Source organism: Tiliqua scincoides, chromosome 3 (assembly GCF_035046505.1).
Source record: "Tiliqua scincoides isolate rTilSci1 chromosome 3, rTilSci1.hap2, whole genome shotgun sequence".
Classification (NCBI taxonomy): domain Eukaryota; kingdom Metazoa; phylum Chordata; class Lepidosauria; order Squamata; family Scincidae; genus Tiliqua; species Tiliqua scincoides.
In genome coordinates, this window is record NC_089823.1 from 87,634,123 (window position 1) to 87,652,877 (window position 18,755).

The following is an 18,755-nucleotide window of genomic DNA, read 5'->3' on the forward strand; positions in this document are numbered from 1 at the left end:
ATAGGGTTGAGTGTGATAAGTGCTAAACAGCAGCAAAGAGGCCCAGTTGAGTTACAATAATCCTGAGATCTAGCTCTGAGGTAAAAACAGAGTGAAGAGGGATGGTGGCTCTCCATTTCCTTTCTCTCCTAAGCAAAAACCTCATCTTCCTCTTCATAGGTTTGAAATGTATCAAGAGCCAAATAGCATATACAGTTCAGGAACAAACAAAATGGAGGATGGCTGCTCTCAGTCTTCCTCCTCTCCTGAGCAAGTTATCCTCTTCCCACTCTTAGGAATGGGCAGCAGCAGCAAGGGCTGCTGGGCTGTCCAAGAAGATGAAGCATTCATTGGAAAAAAACCCAACAATCTTATCAATTTGACCTAATGTGCCATAGTTTCTGACCAGGCTCAAAGGTTTCCCCTTCCCTTCCCCCGGGATTTTTGAATGAACTCTATAAAGAGGATTTGTGGGCACAAATAGCTTGGGCAGCAACCCCCTACCTCCCTGAAGACTGGCCCCTCTGTCCATAAATCTATTGAGAAGTAGCACCTACAAAACGCTTGAACTTTAAAACAAAACAGTTGTCCTGTTGGATTTCAGTTCAACCCACATTATGTCCACTTGACCTCAGACACGTCCATTAGTGAATGGCATGCTCTCAAGCCCAGAAGAAGCTCCTGAGGAAACAAAATCTGACAGGATGTTGGGTAAAATAAGTAAAACCTTAGGACTAGATTTGCTGGAACAAGGCAAACCCCAACTTTCTAGCAACTCCCAACCCCTTCCCTCCCACCCCCTGAGAAAGGGGTGCAGCCCAGACAAAAATAGGAAATTGGCTTTTGGTCAAGTGGCAGATTTCTACATATATCTCAATTGCAAGTTGAGCAGGGTGTGTTGCTCATTTTACTAGCCATCTGGGTACTTACTCCTATTCTATCAGGGATGCTCTGAGTAAACTTGAGAATCTTTATTTCCTACCCTAACTAATCTTTGAGTTACAAGGAAAGAAATATGTTACACCTTGTCCCCAAAATAACAGTACTTTTTGGACTTTAAGTGGACATTACAGGGACTGTACCAGCCCAGGATATGTCCCCACAGAGGGAGATAATCTCAGCAATATTGTAAAATTGGATAATTTCCTAAAGGGCCTCAGAAGTTTCAGCTATATCACTAAAGTTTCCTGGGATGTCCTTTACTACTGTGCAACTAGACAAAGGTAAAATTCTACTGAAAACTATAGCAAGAAAGAGTTTCCCAATGAAGGAAAGTTGAACATACACATGAACACTATCCATTAAGAAAGGTACACTAATAAGTTTCTCCTCATTCTTCATGGAAAACAAAACTCAACTCAAATATTTAGTTTGATTTTTGACTTCAAAAATGAAAACTTTTTCAAGCACCTGGGACCAAAGTAACCTCAAAGAACAACAGATAATGAGTACAGAAAACCACCTCCTTGTAGTTGCTGTATTATCAAAAAACAGTTTTGCTGAATTTCTAAGAATATTTCTGTTCTAAAAGCAGAAGATTACTTGCTGGGTCTCTAAAAGGCAAAGTGCCCCAGAAGCACTTATGGTCAGTAGCAGGGGTGCCCAAACCCCAGCCCGTGGGCCACTTGCAGCCCTCGGGGACCCCAATCTGGCCCGCGTGGAGTCCCCCCATCTCCAATGATCCTCTGGCCCTCCAGAGACTTGATAGAGCCCACACTAGCCCAACGCACCTACTCTCAGCGCATGTGCCAACAGTTTGACCTTTCATGTGAGCTATGAACTGAGGATTCCCTCTACTGCTTCCTGTTTCATGTTTGTGAAGCAGAAGGGGCAGCAAAGGAAAGGCCAGTCTTGCTTTGCACAAGGTCTTTTTTAGGGCTTGAGCTATTGCGAGATCTTCATTCATTCATATAAGTTCCATCTCTAATGTATTCATTTATGCGCATTTCTGTAAATTTATTCACATTTTAAATATAAATTAATTCTTTTTCCCCCCGGCCCCCAACACAGTGTCAGAGAGATGATGTGGCCCTCCTTCCAAAAAGTTTGGACACCCCTGGTCAACAGGATTCAAACAATGGCAACATTTAAGCATGAACTGGCTCAATGACTACATAAAAAAAAACAAAAAAAATTAATAAGCACCATTTCCTATTCTGAAATGAAAGTAGTAGGAAAAGGCTCTGGAATCTGGTGGCATTCATAGATTTTTCAAAAGTATCTCCACAAATATTTCTAATACAGATAGTTTCCAGTTAGGTTCTTTTCAATCCCAAGGGAGTTTGAAAGGTTCCTGTAACCTTTATGGCACACCTTGGCCTGCAAGACCTTTCTCTATTCAGACAATATCCTCCCTGTGTCTTGTCCAGAAAAAGAGACAGATATATTCAAGTTTTGTCTTGTCTGTTTTAAAGACTAGATTTTTAATCTAGCTAAAGGTCTCTTCCCTGCAGTAGACACTAGAGATGCTGGAATCATAGCAAAATGTTGATAATATCATCCAATATTAGGATACCAATCACAATTTTAATACCATAGGCTCTACCAGTACCTATCTCAATCATTAGGCATTATTGCTACCTGACAAGCTTGGTCTGGATTCCACATGGTAGTTTCAGATTCTCCTTCTGCCTTTTATTGAGACTACAAAGCTAAAACACCTACAGATTGAGATTACAGTAGATGATCATGTAGCCTGTCATTGGGTTACATTTAATGATTTGTAGTTAAATGCAATTTATAGACAAAATCATATCAATTAATTAAAATTTAATTTATTAAATTTAATTGATTTGGTTTTGTCTGTAAACTGCGTTGTGAACTTTTTTGCTGAACAGCAGTAAATAAATAATAATGGGTGTCTGTTCCCAACCAAACTCAGTACAAGAATACGCATAAGAGAGCCATGGAGAGTGCCTTTTAGCCAAGCCTAACTCACCTTCAGGAAGAAGTTCCTTGGATACTATGTTCTATAGGCATACTGAAGTGTCAACTAGAAAGGACTGAAGAGAACCAGGCCATAGAATCATAAAATGTTCCAGTTGGAAGGATCCTTAGAGGTTATCTAGTCCAACCCCGTGCTCAGTGCAGACAACTGCTATAGCAAGGCTCAGCACACCTAGGTTGCCATGACAACAAAAAATTTTGCTGTGGCACTTAAACATGGGTAGTTTCCCCCCCCCCCAAAAAAAGGAGAGCAAAAGCAAAGCTGATTTTTTTTTGTTCCCTTCAAATAAAAGAAGAAAATAAAAATCCAATTTGACACAAAAGCAGGGCACTGAAAAGGATGAAGGGGTTGTGGTTATTATTATTTTTTTCCTTTAGATAAATAAAAGAATGAAAAAGGTGTGATTGGACAGGAAAGCAGAGCACTCAAAGGAAACCTGGGTCAGAGTTGTTTTTTCTTTCAAAAATAAAGAAAGAAAGGCTATGTTTCAGCAGGAAAGTGGAGATCAGGCTTTTCAATTAAAATAAATTATTTAAGAAGGGGAGAAGTTGATGGGGAGTGAAGTCCAGGTTCAAGCTTCTAAATATTTGGACTAGCTCCAACATTCAAATCAAATTTGTCAAACCCTGCACTGCAATATCCTGACAGATGCCTCTCCAGCCTGCTTGAAAACCTCCAACAAGGCAGAGCTTAGCATTTTTATAAAACTGCTATACTTCAGCTGCATACAACTCTTAACTTTAGCTTAACAAAGCAACTTCTGTCTGGACATACTGAGGATTACAGCAAGTCCTTCATGAATGTGTCACATGGCATAAATTGTATAAGACCTATCATTAAGGAAGTCTGGAACCATTACAGTAATAAGAATCTGCACAATGAACTGCTATGTGCATCAATGTCTCATTCACTTTCTACAGAAAAGTCATGACACCATGGACAGCAAAGTGTACATTGTATATGTACAGAATGTTTATAATAAAGGGCACACACTGGCAGAGTAGATGAATAGGTGATTTACAGTAATCCTATGCAAGTATCCTGTCCCTGAGGCAGTTCATGACTGAACACAGTCACATTCTGGCAACTCCTGCGATGCCGCTAGAACCAACCATATTGGCCTCTGCCTTTCCATTGGACCATTTCAGCGATGTGGAGAGGGGGGATTTGCTGCATGGGTAACAGCCTATCCTCCATACCTACTTTACCCAGGCTTCGCACACTGGAGAGGACACTGTTCCAGAACACTATTCAGAGCGCGATACCATGGTCTTCCGAGACTGAAGGATGCCAACAACAATGCAAGTATACAGTAATCTACTCAAGTACATCCCATCAAGTTCAATAGGGTTTATTTCCAGCAAAGTGTGTATACAGGTTCCTAAAACAAAAAAAGTGATTGGGTGAGCAGGAAGTGGTATTAAGCTTACCCTTCTCATATCATTTTATAAGGTGTGGAGTTCTAACACTAAGAGTTCACAATGGAACTGACACTCCTTTCATTTCACAAAGTCTTTTCATTTGTTTGTTTTGCTTTACAGGTTTCTGCCAGTGAACATTGGGGAAATACAATACTAGAATGTTGGGACATGTAAATGATATCAAATATAACTAAATTGGTGAGCACCTCTAGTAAGTACTTTGTAAAACTGACTGTTAGGACACGTTAGAAAGTCTAGGTTTCCTAGGACTACAGCTATGATCCTTAAGCTTCTTACTCAGCATGCTCTCACAGAAGTCAGTGAGACTTGATCTAAGCACCAAAACAAGGCTTAGACAAAAACCATACCTTTTTTGGAGGAAACCAAAAATATCTGAACCTTCAGTCAATACTTTATGAACTGGTGAACTATTTATTTCACATATTTATACCATCCTTTCTCCAAGGAGCTCAGGTCAGTGTACTTGGTTCCTTCTCTCCTTGTGCCCTCACAACAAACCTGTGAGGTAGGTTAGGCTGGGAGATAGTGACTGGTCCAAGGTCACCCAGGAAGCTTTATGGCTGAGTGGGTAATTGAATTTGGATCTTCAAGTCCAACACCAGAACCACTACACCATCATGGCTTTCAAACTAGTGGTAATGATGAGCTTATCATTTTACAGAGACATCTATACATATAGTTGTGTGAATAAAAATGGGTGCATGTTTCTGAAAAAAGAAAGTACTTCATGCTTGAATTTTAGCTCTCTTCTCCCAAGCTTACGTACATTTTTCCTCAGCCATGGTTTCATCCTTTGTACACAGCAAGGTCACAGGAAGCTGTGTAGGAGAAATGTTGTCATTTGATTACTCAAGAAAAGAGGTGCAGTGAGTTCACAAGCTTATTTCTCACATTTTTACTAGGTAAGTGTTTATATATAGACATCTGAACTGGACCTGAAATCTTGTAAATCCCAGATGTACAGAGGCAGCCACAGAAATACAGAACACTAACAGCAACTTGTAGGAAAGCTCTTAACAGTATCAGCATGTAGGCTTTCAAACAAAAAAACAATCCTTGTTTCATCTCAATGAGCTCATTTTGGGAAATCAAGCCAGAAGTTAAAAGACGCCATCTCTTGTATGCCCCAGATCACACTAACAGTAGTTACCTCCTACTGGAAAAACTAGCTCAGGAATCATGGGCTAAAGTGCTACATGAAATATTGTAGTTTGAATCAAGACTCCACCTAGAGAGAGATTAATTTATTTAAAGCATTCGTAGACTACCTTTTCAAAACACAAAATGATTTACCAACGAATACACTAAAAATATAAAGCCATGCACTCACCACGTATCAGTAAGCAAATTCAATGACTGCAAAAAGCTCAGGAAGAACAATATCAAGACAGCAAATTAACCCAGTTCCAAAGTAGAACTCAACCTGCCAATGAGGCCCTAATACTTTAGTATCTAGGGCTGCAAAAACGGAAATATTTGCACTGTGTACAGGCACCTCACAATAAACAGGATAAACCCAAGAACTGACGACATTCTGATATACTGATGAGCTGTCCCTTGGTGGCAGAGAGGAGTTGCCTTCAAGTGGAGCATGGGAGGCGAAGGACCAGAGAGAGGCCAGACAGGGAAGGAATCCAGCTGGAACAAGGAGTTCTATGAAAGACTAGAACTATTCAATTGTAAAAATCCCTAAGGGGGTTTAGAACAGCCTGCCTATGTAAACCGCCTTGAATTAATGTCTGAGGAGAAATCTGACGACCAAAGAAAGTCGGTATATAAATACCTGTAAAAATAAACTTGAATGCGTGTTCATGGATTTTGACTGATGATTTTAACAAGATCTTGGATGGGATCTTGTGTCTGTACCTTAGAAGAAGGTAACCAAGAGCTAAAGGAATTGGAAACCAATTGGCTCTTCTCTCCTACAACTGCTACTCACTTCCATGGTCACTTATGTAAGATTCCATTCATGATTTAAGATTCACTGTTCAATTCCTTATTTACAATCACTGCTATATATCACAGCCAACACTCAACACAAACATAAGCTTGTACTCTGTCAATGAACCCCTTAATTAAGCCACCACACTTAATTCCCACACTTATATATACTAACACAATACAATTCCCATTTATCTATATTTTATTGCAAATGTTTATGAATATTAATACTTATTGCCAAGGCAACCGATAATACTAAAACCAATGTGAAGTCAAATACTAACAGTGCTTAAAACCACCATCACAGCAACAAGTTTCCATTTAAAGTTTAAATTTTAAACAGCCCACCACACACACAGCAGAACAAACGATGAAGGTAAGGAAGACAAGTCTGAGCACAGCAAAACTGCCATTAACAGCAGTTAAGCCATTAAACAAATGACTGACATAAAATACCTAAACACCAACAAAAAGCTTTTTGAAATGGTTTTCCCTTGGATGGTAAACCCCATCAAAGAGTGGACTTCATCTGAATACTGCAACAGCAGAGAAATCCCTGCAATCAGCCCATACAGGTTGTGTTTGGAAACAAGACAGGAAACTGAGCAGAGTTTCATCTTTGGGTCTTAGGGAGCCAAATTAAAAATTTGGAAGAAGACATTCTCTTAGGGGTATGAGATCAGAACATCTATACCAGGGGTGGTCAAACTTGCTTAACCCAAGAGCCTATTTCTGAGAGCAGCACATTACATGCCAAAACAGCCACGGTTTGGCCACCCCTGATCTATACAAATTTACTGGAACAGTGAGGAAAAACTTGTTCACTAACTGTTCTCTAAAGCAGTGTGTTTCTCAACCAGTGGTACGGGTTGTGTCTGTACCACCAGTGGTGGGTTTGTTGTGTCTAGTGGTTCTCAAAGGACCTCTGCATACCTGCTGCCCAGCAGCAAGGCCAGGTACAAGACATAACACACAGTGGTAGGAGACTGCAAAGTATGCCACGCTTGAATAAGCCCTCCTGTCCACTCTGAACCTCTTGCTGGTGTTTGACACATTGCATCTAGTCTTTCCACCCAGAAGTAACTAGCTAAGATGTCATCATCAATTACTTCTGGTAAATGGGTGGACCATGTCAAGTGGAACAGCAGAGAAGGACGACAAGTGTTGAGAAACACCGCTCTAAATGCCATGAACATAAAAGGACAACAGAACTGCAAAAAAGTGTCAAAAATTGCTAACAAATTTAGCAATTGGGGGAAGCAAGAATACCAAGCAAGTACAAAAAGGTGGCTAAACTTCCCTGAACATCTCACCTTGCCTTATCTTTATTAAGGCAAAATGTTTAGTCCCCGTCCCCCCCAGTACAGTCAATGTGATGTGTATCTCAATGCATTTTAAGTTCAAAGGTGGCAGTGCTATCCCGATTAAGGGCCCAAATTCTAACCAACTTTTCAGCACTGGCATAACTGTGCCAATGGGGCATGCACTGCATTTTGCAGTTGGGTGGCACTCATGGTGGCCTCCTCAAGGTAAGGAGATGTTTATTCCCTTACCTCTGAGCTGCACTGCCCTTATGTGGCTGCAGGAAAGTGGGTTAGGATTGTGCTACAAGGCTACAATCACCACACCTTCCTGGGAATAAGCCCCATTGACTATAATGGGGTTTACTTTTGCGTAGACAGGCATAGGATTGGGCTGTAAGGCTGCCATCCTAGCCACACTTTCCTGAGAGTAGGCTCCGTGGACTATAATGGGACCTGCTTCAGAGTAGACAGGCTTGGGCTCCCAATGAACCGCTTTGTCTTTAAAGGTAACAACTCGCGTTATACAAGCTGTCTGTGCAGGGCGCCCCCCTCTCCCGGCCCTCGGCCATTCTGGGCTCCGCACGGCCCCCAACACACCGCGGGCGCTGCCCAATGAACAGCAAAGAGAAGCCACAAAGGACCACGAGATGCCCAGGCGGAGCTGCCGGAGCAGCGCAGGGCCGAGCAGGCTAGACAGCGCCCAGGCAGTCCCGGCCGCCCCTCCCGTGCCCCCAGCGAGTAGGGAGGGCGGGGAGAGCCTCCCGGGCTCCCCTGTTACCTGCAGCAGCGGCCACTCTTCCTCATGTTCTGGCCGCCCGCAGAGGGGCCGCGGCTGGCGCGGCGGCGGGAGGAGGACGGCGTGGGCGGGAGGAGGACGGCTCCCCCAGGAGACGCGCCCTCGCCATGGGGGGGGGGAAGAGCTTCACTCCGGCGGCGCCCTCCGGCTCTGCTGCTCCCGACCGAAGCCTCCCGCCAACCCCGGCAGGCGCGCACAAGCCTCGGGCAGCCCTGGCCGGAAAAGGCGGAGCGGAGCGGCGAGCAAGCGTGTGTCGCGGAAGGGAAGCCGCCCAGTCGGTGGTCACAGGATACGATGGGTGGGATCGCCTCCTCCGCTGCGGTCCTAGCCACTCCCTGCTTACCTGGGAGTAAGCCCCATTGACTATTATGGGACCTGCTTCTGAGTAGACAGGCATAGGCTTGGACTGAGGCTGCAGTCCTATCCGCACTTACCTGGGAGTAAGCCCCATTGACTATAATGGGACCTGCTTCTTAGTAGACAGGCATAGGATTGGGCTGGAAAGCTGCCATCCTATCCACACTTACTTGGGAGTAAGTGCCACTGACTATAATGGTACATGCTTCTGAGTAGCCAGGTGTAGCGTTGGGCTCTCATAGGGCTGCCCCACTGTTGGAACCAATTCAGGTTTCTTCAGCTCAGTGTTATGGACACAGAGCTAAGGCTGCAATCCTGTGCACACTTTCTTAAGGGTAAGTCCCACTGAAGACAATGGGACTTACTTCTGAGTAGACAAACAGAATTATGCTCTAAGGCTCATAAACCCATCCTGCACCTGTGTATGCTTCAGTAAGTGTCCTGCTGTATTCTGTGAATTTGCCCAGTTTGCAGCTCCCCCTACACATTTACCTGGGAGTAAGCCTCATTGAAGACTGTTGACTTCTTAGCAGAGAAGCACACAATCAAGCCACTACAGTACTCTTGATGGGGTTCAAAACTGTGTGCTGTAAATGCCTATGTGAGAGCAATCCTATGCATTTTACTTAGAAGTGAGTGAGGCTGTTTTTAATGGGACCTACAGCCTAAGCCTATGCTATCTACTCAGAAGTAAGTCCCATTATAATCAACAGGGTAAGTGTGGTTACCAATCCAAGGTAAGTGTGGATAGGATTGCAGTTTTAGGGCCCAATCCTAACTGACCCATGTGTAAAGCATGCTCTGCTCCATATCTGGAGGATCCAACACAGACTCTTTCAAGTCTGCGCCAGCAAAATAGCCAGCACAGATTTGAGAAGTCCTATTATAGGTCTTGGGGCTTCCCCCAAGGAGACCTTTGGCTGCTTCCCAGTGTTGTCTGGATACAGCAGTAGCCACTTTGGCAGGTCTGCTCCAGCAGGTGCCAGGAAGTTCCGGATTGGGCTATTACTCAGCTATAAACACATGTGAGATTGCAGTTTGTGTCAATTTGTTCTTGTTTCATGTTTTGCCATGAAAGCAATTGGCTGGATTTTTTTGTTGTAAAAAACACATTAAAACACCAAACACCACCTTTTTGGTGTTAAAATAGCCGAACAAAAACATTAAAAAAAACCTGCATTTTAGTGTTTAAGATATTCTTCAGAAATTAAAATAGATTACTTTTCCAGTTGGAAATAATACTGTGACTATCTCTGCTGACACTATGGCTGCAATCCTAACACTTTCCTGAGAGTAAACTCCATTGAACAAAATAGGACTTACTTCTGAGTAGACTAGCCCTAAATCACTTATATCACCAACCTAGTACATTTTTAAAGCAATATAATTTGCCCTTGGAATGCACCTTTGGAATAAAAACATAACACCACAACTTGCTATTTTAATAAAAAAAAAAAATTTGGAAAAAAAAATACCATGGAAAAAGTACACCCCTTGCAATTGGGTATGTGTCTTTCCAGTGACATTCACAGGACAATCCTATACAGAAGTGACAGTTCTGGCCCTGCTGTGTCAGTGGCACACCAGTGCTAATCTAAATAACTATCTGGAACCAAGTGTTAGGGCTGGTAGAAAAGCCCAACCCATCCCTTTTGCCAAGGGAAGATACCTCCAGGAGAAACCAAAGGAGTACAGCAGAGGCAGGCCCAAGAAGGTGAACACACCAGCACTAAGAGCCCCCCCACCACCACCACCACTCCCTGGAAGGGAAAACACATTGTAGTCTGCCTGGTGTCTGCAAAAGGGCAGGCAGGCAAGGTGTGTAGAACATAACGCTGCCCATGTGGAAAAGCCAATACAGTTACTAGAGGGGGCAGTGCAGTTCCAGCTTTGATGGCCTGCTGGAATAATGCCATGTCCTGCCACGGGAGCTTGACCTGGGGCATCACAACCAGCAAGAACCTTGCAGGAGACAAAAAAAAAATAAAAAATAGAAGACACAATAATGGATTCGTGCAGGGGCAGCAACCACCCCACTGTAGCTCCTCTGATCTGTCAGTCCAGCCACATCATCTAGCACAGGGGTCTCCAAACCCTGGCCCGGGGGCCAGATGTAGCCTGCAGTGAGCCTCTGTCCGGCCTGTGGCAAGCCTCGGATCCCCTGCAAGTCTCAAGCCTGCTCAAACGAATGTTACTGGAGCTGTGCTCCAGTCACATCTGGAGGATGTTCTGAGGGCCAGGGAGGCCGTGTGCCTCCCCTCATAATACCTTCTAAAGGCCTAAAAACATCACTTCCTGGTTTTCCTGACCTGAAAAACCAGAAGTGAACTTTTTGGGCTGTCTGAAGGCTTTAGGCGGCTTTCAAATGTATTAATTTAAATTTTATATTTAAAATTTATTTTTACGGCCCTCAACACCTTGCCCGATATTAGATGTGGCCATCTGGCCTAAAGGTTTAGAGATCCCTGATCTAGCACCAGACACCCTGGCTTGACTAACAGTGATGCCAAGGCAGACATGATGTGCATCATTCCATACTGCCTGGATCAGGATTGAGGAATGATGCTTCATACCGGGGTCATGACTGCAAACCTTGCCATGTCCAGGAGAAATATATGTATCCTGGAGAAGGTCCTCATAGCCCTCTACTACCTGGGAAGCTTTTGTAGAGTCATGTCATGGGCACATGCTGTGTCACAGTCCTCCACTGGCTGCTGTGTTGAGTACATTAAAGTACATTTGTGATTATTTGTGATGTGCTACCAAGGCACATCATATATATGATCTCACTAGTCAATTGTACATACCTGGGCACAGCTTCTCTACTTGAAAGGTCTGTACTGATACTGTACTGTCTGTACTGTACTGATGGTGAAGACACCATCAACACTCTCTCAAAATGCAGACTAGCAGCATGTTAATGTGTAGGATTGTGAGAAGACAAGTCAAAACAATGTAATTTTCCTATAAGTGTTCTCAGGACAGCAGGCTGTTTGTGTGAAGCACTTCCTGTGTGCACAAAATGTCCTTTCTTCATAGTTCCCATCACCAAGTTTCCCTTTTGTGTGCTATAAATGTACATTACAGTAATCTGAGTTATGGGCTTTCTGGCAGGAGTACTGGAGTGGGAGTGCTGTGATGGGCTGTTGAGTTTAGTCTGTATCCTATTGTTGGTTTAGCAGAGTGGGTTGGGTGTTGGGAGTTTTGGGTATTTTTGCTCTCTATTGATTTGTGTAAGCGCTTTGAGATCTACACCTAGTGCTCTAGTGTTGCATAATGTTTGGGACAGGTATGCCCAAGTTGCCATCGGTTTAGGCCAGGGGTGCTCAAACTTTCAACTTTAGGGATGCTGGACCTTTAACAAGTGTATAGAAGAGAGAATTTCAGCAGGTGCAACTTGTCATCCCACAGATGACAAGCTGCACCTGCTGAAATTATCTCTCCTACACAATTTTAAAGGTCCAGGATCCCTAAAGTTGAAAGTTTGAGCACCCCTGGTTTAGGCATATTTGCCATCTTGAAGGGTATTAGGTTGCAGTATCTGCTTGCTCCTTCCTGTCCCTCCCATGTCTCCATCCTGTTTGGGTGATTGTAGTAGTTGGCAGTAGGGTTACATTAGCAAGGAGCTGCACCAGTATTTCAGGGATCTCCACTGGTGTGGCTGCAGTGGTGCCAGCATCCAAGTACTTGCAGCATATCCTATGCTGCTCAGAATGATTTTTTAAAGGTATAGGACTGCAGTGTCAGAATGTTGTTGCATTAGAACATTTACAGAAAATGTATTCAATTATTGACATACAAACGTAGAGAAACCAAGCCTGCTACTTTCCAAATTCACTTTCTGTCACTATGCACTGACTCTGGATTCAGTTCCCTGCAGCATCTGCTACTGCTTTGTCTCTTGGAAAAATGTAGGGTAGTTGCTTAAAGACAGGATTCATCTGAGAAATATGAGCCTGCGGTTTAGGCATTTGATGCAAAAGAGTGAGAAGGTTAGTCTGGAGGATTTCAAGTCTCATTAAAGAGATCTAGTCACTGGACATAAACTGTAGATCTCAGGAAAACCCTAGGGAAAATAAGCAAGTACCCATCCTGTCATTCCCTCCCTGTTCTGCTCAATTTATAACTGGATTCATGTTCCAACAAAAGCATTTTCTTTAACCCTGGATAGAGGTGTTCTTAAACATTGTTTTTTCACAGATTTCAGTTTTTCCCAAGGAGGAAACGTGCAGAAAGCAGTGTTATGTGTTTTTATTCCAAGGGCACAATGTTATAAATTATAATTATAAATTATAATCACTTTAAAAGTATACTAGGTAGGTGATATTGTCAAGGGACGTGCACAATCCTATTGAAGGGAGTTACTGGAAGAGTACCCTGGTGTTTAATACAGGAGGCTTTTTCAGGACCTGGCCCCAGAAGAGGCAGTTAAAGCCTGTTGAAAAAACGAAGAAGGTGCTGAGTCACTCAGCAGCTGCAAAGTGATTGCATACTGAGAGACTCTAAATAGCTAGAAACGGGAGGGGCAGATTAGCCCAAACCACCCCTCACACACACACTCATTGGCCAGTAGTGTTATAAAAACAAAGTAGCCACCAAAGGTCAAACTGGGTTGTTGAATGGCTAGAAGTGGAGCTCTCTATTGCTGTGCTCCACATATTGTGGGAGTGGGTGGCTCTGGTTCCCTTCGTTGGAACCAAAGCTTACTGCCTGTTCTGGAATACAATGTACCTGTACCTGTAAATACAAGTCTTTGGTGAAGGAACCTGCTGTCTGTTCTATGTGTGTTTCCTCATTGCTGATGCAAGTTTTCAGCCACAGCTGCTACACACATACTCCCTGGGAACTGTGGCAGGCTGAGCGACCTTGGGCAGTGGGAATATGCTCTTTCATTCATCCGATGCCAACAGATATAGGTGGTATAGGGTCAGCCCATGCAACTACAGTTATTCTTCATGCACCGACCCATTTTTAATTTTTCACAGATTTCCCAATTTACTTTTTTGCAGATTTCAGGGTGGGTTGTTTTTTTTAAAAAAACAAAACAAAACAAAAATGAAAAATGCAGAAAGTGGTGTTATGTGTTTTTATTTCATTATCACTAAAAATCATACTAAAAACCATGGGTGGAGGGTTCAGGGCAGAGAGCAGATTAAGGAGTTGGAATACACATTTATCATTATTTAGGTCCCTATCCATTTCCTGATAATTTCTCACTTGTAGCTCATTTTAGAACTCAAAGGCACAGGTGGAATTTAAAAACAAACAACATGTTTGAGGATAAGCCTGCTAGGGTGAGCTGTTTCTGTTATCCCTCAGCACAAACTAAAGAGACAATAAACTCTTAAATTTAACCAAGACAGATTTTAAATACTGGTACAGTATAGGAATAATTTATTCTCTCCATGTAGCAGCAACCTTCAAAAAGTAGATTCTCTATTGAAAGCTGTATGCATGTCTAGGCATGTATGGTATACACACTTTTTGTTGTGACCTTCACATGAATACATAGAGGTCAAGAGGGAGTACAGCATAATCAATCCATCTCTCCACACATTCAAATGTAACCTAAAAAGTACCTTTCTTTAGACTTTTGTAAATCCACCCTTCAGCTACCTCAGATGGTTATAGGGTGAAAGCTAAAGAGAATTACTGGATAGGTACCAATGGCTAGGACAGGGGTGCTCAATAGGTGGAACACGATCTACCGGTAGATCGCAAGGCAAAATGAGTAGATCGCGGAGTGCCGACCCCCCCCCCTTCAGGTGCCTCTGGGAGGAAACGCCGGGAGTAAGGCCCACTGTACTCAATGGGGCTTACTCCCAGGTAAGTGTGGCTAGGATTGCAGCCTCACAGCCTAATCCTAGGCATGTTTACTCAGGAGTAAGTCTTGTTATACTCAGTGGGGCTCAAGGTACACCAACATACATTGTACACATAAATGTTATATGTTATGATGGCGCGTACATTGTAAAAAGAACTCTGGTAGATCTCCGGGCCTTGCTGGGTTTCAAAGTAGCTCTCGAGCCAAAAAAGTGTGAGCACCCCTGGGCTAGGAGATGCTTTCTTAAATAAGATTTGGTGTTTTTGATCGTTGGTGGTTACAAGCTAGTGGACACACTCCATTTACTCAAGTGTGGTTTGAGACAAACAATTTGATGTGTATTTGGGGTGTAACCAACAAAAGAGACAGAAGTCTTGAGATTTGGAAACTGGCTGGATAGAGGAAGCCTTGATGGTGAGAAGCTCCATTCCTTTGGAATAAGTAATGCATCTTATCAGGCAAATACCACCACAAATCTCAAGCCCAACTGTTTTCAAACTTTGGGTCTGGACCCACCAGTGAGTTGTGACCTAAGTTTTGGTGGTCTGTGAAACTGGCATGTGCATCAAAGGTTATCAAGCTGCTACGGCAGGGCTTTTCAAACTGGGGTGTTGTGACACCCCAGTCTATGGGCCCTAGCCTCTGCCCCCTTAAGGGGGGGCAGAAAGGAGGCACGGAGGAGTCACACTCAGGGGGCTGCAGGGGCTTGGGTGCACTTACCAGAGCCTCCTACAGCCTCCTGGGGATGCAGAGAGCCCCGCGTGACCTTCTGCAGGGCTCCCCAAAGCTTTAGAAATGAAGGCGGAGCGATCGTGCTCCACTTCCACTAAACCGGAAATGGAGCATGATCACTCCACTTTCACTTTTGCAGCTTTGTGGAGCCCGATGGTATGCCTTGACAATTTTAGTGCCTTGCCAATGTGCTGAGAGATGGAAAAGGTTGAAAATCACTGCTCTAGGGCCTCTAAAAAGTTTGAGAACCACTGCTCTAGCCCAGGGGTGTCCAAAGTTTTTGGCAGGAGGGCCACATCATCTCTCTCACACTGTGTCGGGGGCTGGGGGGGAAAGAATTAATTTACATTTCAAATTTGAATAAATTTACATAAGTTTACATAAATGAATATATTAAAGATATATATAAATGAATTCTATAAACGAATGAAGGTCTTGCAATAGCTCAAGGCCTATAAAAGGCCTGGCACAAAGCAAGGCCAGCCTTTCCTTCACTGCCACTGCTGCATCACAGACATGAAACAGCAAGTAGTGGAGGGAGCCCTCATCCCACAGCTCACTCGAGAGGTCAAACAATCACCTTCACGCTGAAAGCAGTTGCGTTGGGCCAGTGGGGGCTCCAACAAATCTCCAGAGGGCCAGAGGCTCATTGAAGACTGGGGGCTCCCTGAGGTCTGCATTGAGAGTCCTCGAGGACTGCAAGTGGCCCCAGGGCCGGGGTTTGGGCACCCCTGCTCTAGCCTATCAAGGACTCAAAAACTCCTCCTGAAGTCAAGTATCCTAATATTCAGGAGCAGGGGCACTGTGAGAACTTTAAAAGTGATTTTGGATTTCACTCAGACTTATGTACAGGTACAATAAATACTTATTTGTCTCTAAATTTCAAGGTTATTTTTTTAGCTAGTACTGTTGCAAAAAAACACACACAAAAAACATTGCTAGAGGGCCCAATCCTATCCAACTTTTCAGCACTGGTGCAACAGACATAAGGGAACAAATGTTCCCATACCTTGAGGAGGCCTCTGTGACTGCCTCCCCACCACAGGATGCAGTGCATGTCCCATTGGCATAGCTGCACTGATCCTGGAAAATTGGATAGGTTTGGGCCGATAAATAGTTCCAAACTGAAATAAATCTAGGTAGGCTTTAAGGCAAGTCTCTCTGCTATATTTATAGTGTAATTAATGTGTCTGTACTTTTAATTATTTAGATCTAAAAGTCACTGTAAGTTTTTCCTTCTGTTTATGTGGAATTCTCTTAATTACGACATCTCCTGAAGAGTTTATAGACTTCTTCAAACTGCTTGTTTATTTTAGCCAGCATTTAATAATGAATAATTCAAGATGGCTTTCTCAGAGACCTTGCCTACGCATGGAACCTGAAGTTCTCTACCTCACTGAATAATTCAGAGATGGCCTAGTTACCTTTCTTTTCAACTATCCTCAAAAGTTGTTGGTTGCAATGCTAACTTTAAAAATGTGGATTCATTTAAATCAGGATTTTTCAGCCACAGAATTTAACCATTTCAGTAGACTACATGAGTGAAATTAAATACTTTAAGTTTACTTCTTTATTATACACACCTGGGCAGATGAGGAAGAAGCCACTTAAAATGATTTAGTGGGCTTACACCTATAGTTACATCTCTGTTACAGAGTGGCCATTTCAAATATGAATACTTTGTGTGTCTCTATGGCAAAGAGAGGTCAAGATAAGGAAAGCAAAAGTTCACTTACTGATTTGAAATGAGCAGCTAAGTATTTGGCTATAGGCCTCTAATTGTTATATTTTACTTCCACCATTATTTGGTTATTAGCACAGCTATATGCCAGATAGGTAGAGCATTATGGTAGAAGTTAGGTATAAAATGAAAGCAGCAGGCTCAAGTCTCCTAGGGAGTCATGCTTTCTGCACTGGAAACCTTTACTGCTAGTTCAGTGTATAAAGGTTGACTAGTTATTCAATGATTCAGAGCCCAATACTGAGTTCCTGTGGTGCACGGCTGCAGCAGTACCAAAAATGGCTGCCGCTGCGTCCTGCACACTCATGGCAGCCGTGGGAAGCAACTCGGGAAAAGGGGACTTTTGTCCCCTTCCCCCAGGTAAAGGGAGTAGTCCCACAATGGGGCTATTCGATTCAGTGCCAACCAAAAGGTCAGTGGTGAGGTAGGAGCCTTCGAGTCAGGTACACACTGGTGTGCCATGGATGGTCCACAGGTGTGCTGATGGTGTGCCTTGACAATTTTAGTTCCTTGTCATTGTGCTGTGAGATGAAAAAAGTTGAAAATCACTGGATTAAAGAAAAGCACTTATTATTTCCTATTCTCCAGGGCTGGGTTCAAGCACCTGGAACAGGTTTTAGAACTGAGCTCCAGGATGCAGAGGACCATGGAGCAAAATGGATCTCCAAGTGGCTAACAGTGAGTATTGGAGAAAAATACGTTTTCATTGGGTACTAAAACTATGAGATTTTGGTTCAAGAATGATAACCAAAGTTCAATCAAAACACATATTAAACCATGAAGCCCCTCTCTTTACAGATGTTCCAAATAAGAGTCAAATGCTAAAATGCACAGAAGTGGCATTGCTCTGGACTGTGCATAAGCCAGCACATGACCATTTTGAGTGAAGGCAGGAGGTCTGGTCTAGAGGGTAGAGCCTCCGCTAGCCCGAAGATAACATTGAAAGGTCGCCAGTGGAATAACTCAGCTTGGCTTGAGTTATTCCACCTGTTCTTTGGTGTGAGTGAAGAAGAGTCTTGGCTGCCCTTCATGAGCGAGATGAAGGAGCTGCTTGTCATCCTGAGTGGGAGGCAACTGGAGGCCAGAAGTGATACCAGACCAGAAAGATCCATCTGAAATGTTGTGTGGTTCTTGCAAGACAGAAACTTTCTGTGATTGTAAAATCCCCTTGGGGATTTAGAAACAGCCTGCCTATGTAAACTGCCTTGAATAAAGTCAGAGGAGTAATCCCATGACCAGAAAGGTGGTATATAAATACCCAGTTATTATTATTAAGGTGTAGCAGAAAGTCTGGTGGTGGCTCTGTTTGGCTATATTATTTCTCTCTATCTAAATGATAGAGAGTAAAAAGTAAAACTCACAAGACAAGCTAGAAATGTCTCTTTATTTTAAAACATTACCTATTAATAGGTCAGAAATTTGCTAATTTACACAAGGCAAATACAACATGCCTATAACTATAATTTAAGCAATGCTAAAATTATTAAGCATTTAACAAATCTATCTATATATATATATGTATATACACACATTGTTTTGGAAGCTAATAAAATAGTCCTCTTTTTAATTGCCTGAAGTAACTATATTGCAACACAATAGTATTGAAGCAACCAAGCCTAAAACATTCAAAGATTGCTCCCATCCACCCTTTCTATTGTTAGTATTCACATTTACTACAAAGTATATCATATA

General features: G+C 43.0%; 1 protein-coding gene across 1 annotated transcript in view; it reads right to left on the reverse strand.

The window, feature by feature from the left end:
* NIPA2 (NIPA magnesium transporter 2) overlaps positions 1–8,617 on the reverse strand; it is a 27,715-nt gene extending 19,098 nt beyond the window's left edge. Inside the window, exon 1 of the mRNA XM_066622204.1 lies at positions 8,392–8,617. The gene's annotated coding sequence lies outside the window, so the exon portion shown is untranslated. The remainder of the gene's footprint in view (positions 1–8,391) is intronic.
* Positions 8,618–18,755: the final 10,138 nt, after the last annotated feature.